The sequence below is a fragment of the Triticum urartu genome, chromosome 6, assembly GCF_003073215.2.
Source record: "Triticum urartu cultivar G1812 chromosome 6, Tu2.1, whole genome shotgun sequence".
NCBI classification, from domain to species: domain Eukaryota; kingdom Viridiplantae; phylum Streptophyta; class Magnoliopsida; order Poales; family Poaceae; genus Triticum; species Triticum urartu.
Genome location: NC_053027.1, coordinates 223,705,819 through 223,715,791, shown reverse-complemented (window position 1 = coordinate 223,715,791; position 9,973 = coordinate 223,705,819).

The window sequence follows — 9,973 nt, the reverse complement described above, 5'->3', positions numbered from 1 at the left end:
CGGTTACAAAAAACACTTGGCATTCCGAGGCAAATTTAAGGTGGGACATAAGAGTTTGTTCGCTCCGCGGGAGGAGGGCTGGCAGGCTCGACGAACTCATCCAGGTCGACGCCGTCGGCTATCCGAGTGGCTGCAGCAATGAAAGTCTCCATAAAGGTTCGGAAGTCATGCTTCTGGGTGTTGGCGACCTTGATTGCTGCCAGCTTGTCTTGTCGCACCTCCTTGCGGTGGACACGAACCAAGGACAGAGCCACATCAGCGCCACACCGAGTAGAAGACTTCTTCCACTCCTGCACTCGGTCAGGGATTCCGTTAAGTCGAGTCATCAGAGACTCGAGATCGTTTTGGAGCGTAGCCTCTGGCCAAAAAGCCGAGTCGATCCGTGACATGGCAACCTTCAGTCGAGCCAAGTAGTCCACGGCACCGTCGATGCGAGATTCCAGTCGGAGCAGATTCATGGCAGTTTCATCTTTCATGGGAGAGTTGATTGGATCCAAACCTGGTTCGATCCACCCAGTCTCCTCTTCAAAGTTCTGGCAAAACTATGCATTCACGATCCAAGGATAAGTCAATTTTCATACACTGAGTCGACACAAAAAAACACCAGTCGGAACTGAATGTGCACCTTCAAGCTTGATGTACAACTTCTTGGCGAGGCTCCTCAAGTAGCTCTCCAGATCATCCCTCCTGCGAGCGATGCCTTCCATCTTTTCGTTCAGGTTGAGGTTATCCTTCTTCCAACGTGTACACTCCCTGTTGGCTTCATTCAGAGCGGTCTTCAGCCTGGTATTCTCTTCTTCTAACTGGCCGACCGAAGCCAGCTTCTGTTCGGCCAGAGCGGTCTTGTCGTCAGCCTCCTTACGGGCAACAGCGAAGTCCTGATCCTTCTTCGCCAGAGCTTCTCTCAGTTTTTCTGCAAAGAAATTATGATTGATTCGAAAATAGCAGAAGGGTACTCAAGCCTAAAAACTAACCAGTCAACAAAATCGTCTTACCTGCGGCGCCATCTCTGACCTTTTGCAGCTTTGTCCTGGCCAGCTCCAAATCAAGGTTCAGTTGAACCTGCTGCTTCTCCAAGTCAGCAAAGCGAGCTCCAAGATCGCAAGATTTCTGAAATCAAAGGGGAGAAGTTATCATTACAGCAAAAAAAAACAACAACAAAGGCAATAAATACTAAGACTACGATCGACTGCTAGCAGTCCACCATAGTCTCGGGGACTACACCCAGTGGGTGCACTTAGCGTGCCCCCACCGGTTCTGATCCCACTCGACCGGCCCGCCGAAGTCGAGTTCAAAAAAAAAGAGAGAAAGAAAGTAGAACTCAGACTACAGTCGACTGCCAGCAGTCCACCATAGTCTGGGGGACTACACCTAGTGGGTGCACTTAGCGTGCCCCCACCGGTTCTGATCCCACTCGACCGGCCCGCCGAAGTCGAGTGGAAGAGACAAACTACCAGTTTGGTTTATACATTCGGCAAAATACAAAGACTACAGTCGACTGCCAGCAGTCCACCATAGTCTCCACTAGTCCAAAACTTCAATCGACGCACCCAGTGGGTGTACAGACACAAAGATTTTCGGAAAGAATCTTCAGATAGCCGACTAACCTGAACGTTTCTCTGGAGAGCCGAGCTGGCATCATAGGCGGCTTGGCTGGCGTCCCGCACCATCTTCATCTTCTCCATCATAATGCCCGCCTGGCGTATGGCTTCCCTAGCAGCATTCACCTCGTCCTCTGGGACATGATGGGTCACAAAAACTGAAGGTGGGTCGACAGGGGCCTGAGCAGTCGAAGAAGAAGGAAAGGCACTCGACAGGGGCTCCGCGAAGGTAAAAGAACCCCGATTGACGTCACCAGTGTCCTGAACGACTGGTTCCGCCCTCGGCGTCAACTGTAGCGCCTCACTTGCAGGAGCTCGCCTACTCTTCCTCGTCAAAGACCTCTCGGGATCTTCATCATCATCAGGGAGGTCAATAATGTTGGGAGTTGTGCAAAGTTCAAATTGCCAAAATCACGTCACCCAGTGATGCACGATGTAGTAGAATCGACCAAAGAAAGATAGTATGGCAGAAATCATACCTGGATTAGAAGTGACTGCATCCTCCATCACCTCATCATCATCCCTGTAAGCTGAGGTCCCGGAAGTGGCAGCGCTAACAATTCCAAAGTTCGTCCAGTTAAAACAAGAAAAACAAACAGCGCGGAGCGTCGAGTGAATACAAGGAGAGACACTCACGCGGAGGCGACAGGGATATCGATCTTGATCTTTGGCAGCGCCTTCCGAGTCTTCGGCTCTGCAACTTTGGGGTGCTTTGGCGCCTTCTCAATCGGGGTTGGTGAAGAGACCCGGGGACGCTTCGCAGACTGGCCAGCCTGAGCAGTTGCCTTGTCGCGGGCACCCGGCCGTTCTTGGTCAAGCTTGGATCGTCTCTCTATGCGAGGAGGTGACTTGACTTCTTCCCCATCACTTGAGTCATCACTTCCACCATCCCCTTCACCATCAGAAGTCCACTCGCCACTTTCGCCACCACTCGCCTCGCCTTCCAGAGCTTGCTCTTGCTCCCCGTTGGGCATCGAATACATTTCAGTAATGGCCTGAAAGAAAGCAGGGAGAACAAAGTCAGTCGACGCAATACAGACAGCTGCGCGAGTGAATTCGGATTACAAGCAAAAACTCAGAATCAGACCTGCTCTGGTGCACACGACTGGTCGAATGGGGGAACTCTCCTGGCTCCTCTGGGATTGTCCTTGTCCCCGGTAATGCTCGACAGCCACTTCTCCAGCGTTTCGTCATCGACCTCCTCCGGGTAGATCCGAGTGGAGTCTTCTAGACCCGAATACATCCACATCGGGTGGTCTCGGGCTTGGAGAGGCTGGATGCGCCGCTGAAGGAAGACCTCCAAGAGATCCATACCAGTGACCCCGTCACGAATGAGCTGGACCACTCGGTTGACCAACACCTTCACGTGCGCCTTCTCCTCCGGGAGCACCTTCAAAGGGGAGGGTTTTTCCACTTGGTCCATGGTAAAGGGAGGGAGGCCAGTCGATTGCCCTGGCGCCGACTGGTCTTTGCATTAGAACCAGGTCGACTGCCATCCGCGAACTGAATCGGGAAGAATCATGGCTGGAAAGGAGCTTTTTCCCCTCGTCTGGATGCCAAGACCCCCACACATCTGGATCACTTGGGTCCTCTCGTCACTCGGATTAGCCTTTTTCACTGTCTGGGAGCGACAAGTGAAAATATGCTTGAAAAGACCCCAGTGAGGTCGACAACCCAAGAAGTTCTCACACAAGGAAATGAACGCGGTAAGATAAACGATTGAGTTGGGGGTAAAATGGTGGAGTTGAGCCCCAAAGAAGTTCAGAAACCCTCGGAAGAAAGGATGAGGAGGCAAGGAAAACCCACGGTCGACGTGGGTGGCAAGAAGAACGCGCTCACCCTCCCGGGGTTGCGGCTCGGATTCCTTCCCCGGAAGCCGCGCCGAGTCGTAGGGGATCAGCCCTCCCTCGGCCAGGTCGTCGAGGTCTTCTTGGGAGATCCTCGAGTGGATCCAGTCGCCCTGGATCCAACCCTTCGGCAGGCCAGTCCACGAGGAAGATCCGCCCCGGCTCGTCGCCTTCCCCTTTGACCTCACCGTCGCCTTCTTTGCCCGCTCCAGAGCCGCTATCTTCTCCTTCACCATTGTCGCCGACGAGACGCGTGTGGCGCAGTGGCGCTGGAGCGAGAGCGAGCGCAGAGAAGAGGCGTGAGGAGGAGAAGAGATAATGGGGCGCACTGTTCGGGAGATTCCGGTCCAACGCCTTATATGAGGCCGCTTCCGAGTGGCTGACAGGTAGGCCCAGATGGCTCTGTCAAAACCCGTAACGACCGCACGAGCGATACGTGGCGAAAAAGGTGGCGCAGGGATCGAGGCGGCTCCGCTCTATCTCGTCCGATTACTGCGGCCTCCCACGTCCCGCGCGCTTCCCAAAATTCGGATCCCACTAAATCCGCGGGCAGCAAATAACTTGTCAAACCAAAGATCTCCTCCGCACCGTCACTCGGAGCCTTACAAGTAAAGAAACTCACTCGGCGAAGAATTAAGAATGGATCAAGGCGACTGAAAAGGGAGTTGCTGTCATCACTCAGGTCCGTTGATCCGAAACAAGATATGCTCACGACATAGAAAACGAGTCGGAGAAGTCCTCAACTCCTTCTCCACTCAAACCTCGACCCATTCGGGGGCTAATGATGAAGCTATGTACCTAGGGTAGGCTCACGGACCTGTCCTAACTGCCCTACCCAAGGACACCTCTAGAATAAATCACCTTTCAATCGACTTGGAGGTGTTCCACTCGACAGACTCGAAGACATTCGACCAAGAAGCAATTACTCGACCAAGATCCAACCACTCGACGGCCAGGAGACCTAAAGTCACTCCGCACGCTAACGGTCGGTCATTAAGTAGCTTTTATGGTCATCATAGCACTTTATTAGGGGCGTTACCAGTAACCCCCAGTCTTAATGTACTTTAAACCTTGCATTATAGAGGGCTGGAGGGGCCTGGCGAACTCTATATAAGCCACCCCCTCCTCAGTATCAAGGGTGGGCACCCCTGTTATTCATACACACATAATTCAGTCGACCGCCTCCGGGCACCGAGACATAGGGCTGTTACTTCCTCCGAGGAGGGCCTGAACTCGTAATCCTCGTGTGCTTACAACTCCTCCATAACTAAGATCTAGCCTCTCCATACGTACCCCCCTACATCACTGTCAGAGTTAGAACCATGACACCGCCTGGTTACACATTGGATCTGAGGTCCGTTATGACGGACTAGCAGCATGCGTGACTTGTGAGGACAAGCTGCGCATCGTGGGAGATCCTGAACGGCTGCGTCCCAGTCGAGCATGCGCACACAACATCAAGCTAGCGCTGTCACTAGTACTACTACTAGATGCAAATTCATGAACGCCCGCATGTGTCTCTTTGGATCACTACAAAAAATAAACTAGGTGCTATTAATCCTAGTAATTTTTGCTTGTGTGGATTTATTTTTTCCCGATGAATTATTACCCTGGTATGTTCCATTCTCTACACACAGGGTCAAATGGTGGCCGCATTAACGACGGTCGCGTGGTGGTTCGGTCAGTTTCCGTACACAGGTCGGTGAACGCCGCATCCGGAACACGGACCGACCTGTGAATTCAGGCTTTGTCACGCCTTTACCGCATCACGCCGATGCCCTGCATCGACATTGAATTCGGCGCCTGGCCACATCTCTTTAAAATATTTTTTTTCTTTAATTAATTATGCGAGAATTTTTTTATATTTATATTATTATTTTTGGACTGCACTATTTTACGTGTGTAGATAATCGACTTCGACTACGTCACGCGGTCAATTCGGCAAGCCGGCGTCACTGTCCCAATCGGCCTAAATTGGCTCGCGTGATCACCTTGTTGGTGAAATTGCCATACCGACATGTTCGGTTGCCTTGAGGACTTCAGTATCACCAAAAGAACTCTACCTCGGCGGGTGTTCGGCGCACGGGCCATATTTCTACTATTATTCGCTTTGCTTAAATTATTAATTATGCAACGAATTTTTTACTTTATTATTATTACTTCTACCTTGCACTATTTTATGTGTGCAGATAATTAATTTTTGCAGCGTCACATAGTCACCTCGGCGTACGGAGTCGTCCTCTCGCCTCCATCAACCAAATTCCACCATCACCATGGTGTGATACCCTGTGTCGCCATTATCGCGTCGTCGCTTCATCAAACTGACGTCAACCATGCCGACCTGTTTTGACACGATGAGTGACGGGGGGCTTCATTGTCATGCTGCCGAACTACTCTGTCTCCTCAGCTGGACCAGGGGCTTCGCCTCGGCACTTCAGCATTGTCGTGCTATCACTTCATCAATCGAGCTCTTCGCTCGGGTATGTCAAGACCGGCTTGGGGGTTGGGACCTTGAGCTGCTATAAGCTCGGCCCACGTCACACCGAGCACATTAACCAGCTAAGTCACTTTCATGCTAAAAAACTTTCAGTTTTGAATTTTGTTTGGTTGGACCAAGCGTTATACTTTTTTGACAAAAAGTCATTTGCGAAAAACTTTCTTTGTCAAAACCTTGTTTGTTACAAACAAATTAAAATACCCCGTTTACTTGGGGGCTTATTTTATGAAGCCTTTCTTCTTGGATATGATTATTAATGTATCGCACCATTCCTTGTTCGTGTATTATGCCAAAATATGCACCATGTTGACTTAAGTATTCCGCAAAGCTGGGTTGCCTGGCTCCTGTGCTTACCTCTATGTTCTCGATTGTTCGGCTAGGGAGTAAAGGGAGCACCTCTGCGATTGTTATGACCAGGTCATCCAAGCTCGTACCTCGGATGGGTGAAGCCGAAAGCTAGCGCTCTTATTATTTTCAACTATGGTCGGCACACGACGAAACTCACGCGTACACAAATCTATTGCACAAGTACCATAGTAATCATGAGCGACCAAGGAAAGGTACCATTGGGGGCACTATTTTCTTTGAAGATACTTCTTACGTTACATAAGTAATATAGCATAAGCTCCTTGGGCACGCTTTATCTATTATAGCGTCATGGCCTGACTGCCTGGTTACCCGAAACATCGCCGATATTCTTGGTAGGCGGAGTAGATAACACTTTTCGGCCCTTGGACGAAGAGGGAGAAGCCAAAAGTCCGTTAAGACACTTTCAAAGTTCAGGCGAACGCAGATATTATATAAAGTACTTCAATACGTACAATCATTGTACATAAAATTCTTTTACCCAAGTCACTTGGGGGCTCTTAAATTAATATGAGCCATTTTATAATAGATGTTTTGTTCTTAGTCGCTACAAAGTCTTTTCTACCACTCCTTTCTCGACTCAGATGTATGATCAATAGCCGGGTAGCCTGGTTTCTCTCTAAAGTCTCTCACGTTTAGTTCGCTAAACTAGCCTGAGAAACACTCCACCTTCGGGATAGGGAGGTTGAAGCCGAAGGCTGACCCACTTGAAGTCTAGAGATCGGATGTGTCATGTCAAAGCACCACGGAAGTACAATTTTGAGACCAATTTTGTATTGGCACCAAAACAGCTTGATTCAATCTAGACGTAAAGTTTTTTACGCATGTTTTTTGGTATTTTGAGCTTATAACATCTTTCACCTATTTTATGTTTTCCTTTCAGGCGGGACATTCTCTTGGTTGAGGTGTTCGGCGTGAAAATATTTTCTAAAAGACTATAGTTCTGCATCTTTCCTGCTAAACACCACCTCAGTATTGTCAAAACATACATGACAGTTGAACTAGTTCCCGAGGAGGTACGATCCTAGGGTCGGCTATGTTGCCCAACCCAATTCTGGGGGGCTACTGCATTGACAATCCAATGCAGAAAACTTAAGTGCAATATAGTTTCTGAGGAGATTACGTTCATCAGGTTGGTCGGCCGCACCCAACCTGAGTCTCGAGGATTGTGCACACCTCTTTTTGTGTCCCAAAGTATCTGCTGAGCTAGGAGTTGATTCTCAGGCCGATTTTGTGAATAAACCTGAGTCTCAGGGGCTACTGGGATCAGCGGTCCTATGTCATCCTTTTGGTGCATCTCGGGTTTTAGACCTACACACATCTTAAGGGCTACTGGCTATATATCTCGGCAGAGATTAAATTGCACCAATCAAAAATACTCACAAAAAATCAGCCCAGAGTCGGGGTGGTGCACCACCTCGGAAGCAGTTTGGCTAAAGCTTAGGCGCCAGTGGCTGGCTCCATAGAGGGCATTTCCGGTGTTAAGCCCGGCTGAATTCGTTCAATCTTTTATAGACTGAGGTAGTTTATGACACCTCAGACGTTGACCATTGTTAGAGCTCGGATGCAGTCTGGCATTGGAGATCGGAAGCGGTCCGGCATAAAGCTTGGATTTGAATGGCTTGTTCTATGGAAGACTACTCCAGCATTTAAGCTCAGATAAACTCACTCAAATTTTGAGAGGCCAAGGTAATCTATGATACCTTGGATGCCGACCATCGTTGGCGCTCGGCTGTGAAAAGACGCTTCGGATTTAGTTCGGCATTAGAGCTCAGACGCAAGAGGATACTGTTAGCGTTGTGGGAACGGGGGTCCCCAGACTTGCCTGCTTGAGGCCCACAGCGTGGCTCCACCAGCAGCCCTGTACGGCCCATGTTCACCAACAAACACTCAAGACCCAAGCCTCACGAGGCGAATGATTCAAGACCTCCTCAGGGGCGGCCTCACCAGGCCGGATCGCGAGGGGCAGAGAGATCAAGGAAAGGGACACCTCGCAAGGTTTGTGTGATGCATGCCATGACGACTGGAGCCAGGCGGGCGCCAGCACACCCAGTGTCCTTGTTTCCTCTTTTGTGCTAAAGAGGCAAGCGCAGACGAGGAGTCTCGAGGCATCAGGCAAAGGTTTCCATATCGGTGCAAATAGACCAAGACCAGTAGGACAATGGGACGGAGGTCACCATGGAGCACAAGACAACGTCACCACCAGAGCCTTTGGCAGGCGAACACCACCTTTTGTCAGGATAGCTTGTACTAGCTGCCCCCCTTCAAATTGGCCGTTGTGGGATCCCTTCCCGCATAATATTTGGGTAGAGGACCCGCGCCTCTATATATAGGACTAGCCACCACCATAGAGGGAAATCGGAGATCGGAGATCTCAGATGATCTTGGACCAGATCCATTCCACCAAAGCCACCACACTCACCAAGCACAAGAGCACCTCTCCTTAGGAGGCTGTTCTTCCCTTGTAACTATTCATCTTCAGCCCAAGAGGCAATCCACCACACCACACTGGAGTAAGGTGTTACACCACATCGGTGGCCCAAACTAGTATAAACTCTTGAGTCTCGTGTTCTTTGGATTCGTCGAGCTAGGCCGTGAGATCATGGTATGTGCGAACTAGAGGGGGGAGAGATCTTCATGCGCACCCCAGTGTTCGAACCTCAAGGGTTTTGCCGGAACCCGAAATCCGACAATTGGCGCGCTAGGTAGGGGTGCGCTGAAGCCGTCCCCTTCGTTAATCCGCGCTTCGCCACTCCACCGAGTTTATGGCCGACGCTCGCCGGGCCCGCACTGAGCGCTAGGCCGCCCTCGCCGCCCGTGTCGCTCAGACAGCCCCTGTCGGCGGGCCTCCCGTCGTTCTCCGCCACCCGCCACCAACGCCGCCATCAGCCCGGCGGCAAACGAGCAGCAAGCTTCCTCGCTGCACCCCTCCTTGCGACAAGACGGCGACACCGCCACCCCATCACTGACTCCAGCCGGCTCATCGTCTCACGCTTGCCGCACGCCCACGGACGTGCAGGCCACACTGCTCATGGCACGCGAGCTTCTGCGCTACCACCTGGTCGACGACCTCTATGAGGCCTGGTGGGACCGCATCGCCGAGCTCGTCACCGCCGTGGGGGACTCCCCTGCACCATCCCTCTCGCTACCTCGCCCGCCCTCGGCTGCGAGCGATGTGGCTCACGGAGCGCCTCCGCCCCCTCCGCACCAAGATGGCGCCCTCGCGCCGAGACATGCGGCTCATGGAGCGCCTCCACCTCCTCCGCGTCAAGACGGCGTCCTCGCTCCAAGATGTGCGGTCCTGCGGCGTGATCCACCGCGCCGTGTGCCCGCGCACGAAGAAAGAAGCTGCCAAGAGGTTCCCCGTCCGCAAGAAAATGCTCCACCGCTCCCAGCACCACCACGCCAGGACCGCTTAACGCGGCAGCTCCATGCGCCACTTGCCGTGGCGGCGCAGGGGCACCAAGATCAAGCTCCACCTCCATGACGGGCCCCAATGGCCATGGCAGGCTGTCGCGCCTTCACTCTTGAGCTGCGTAGCTTCGTCTGGCCAGGAAAGTTCAAGCCGGACCTGCCTCCTCGCTACGACGGCACCACTGACCCTGCGGAGTTCTTGCAGCTCTACGAGCTGAGCATCGAGGAGGCCAACAGCGACGAAAAGG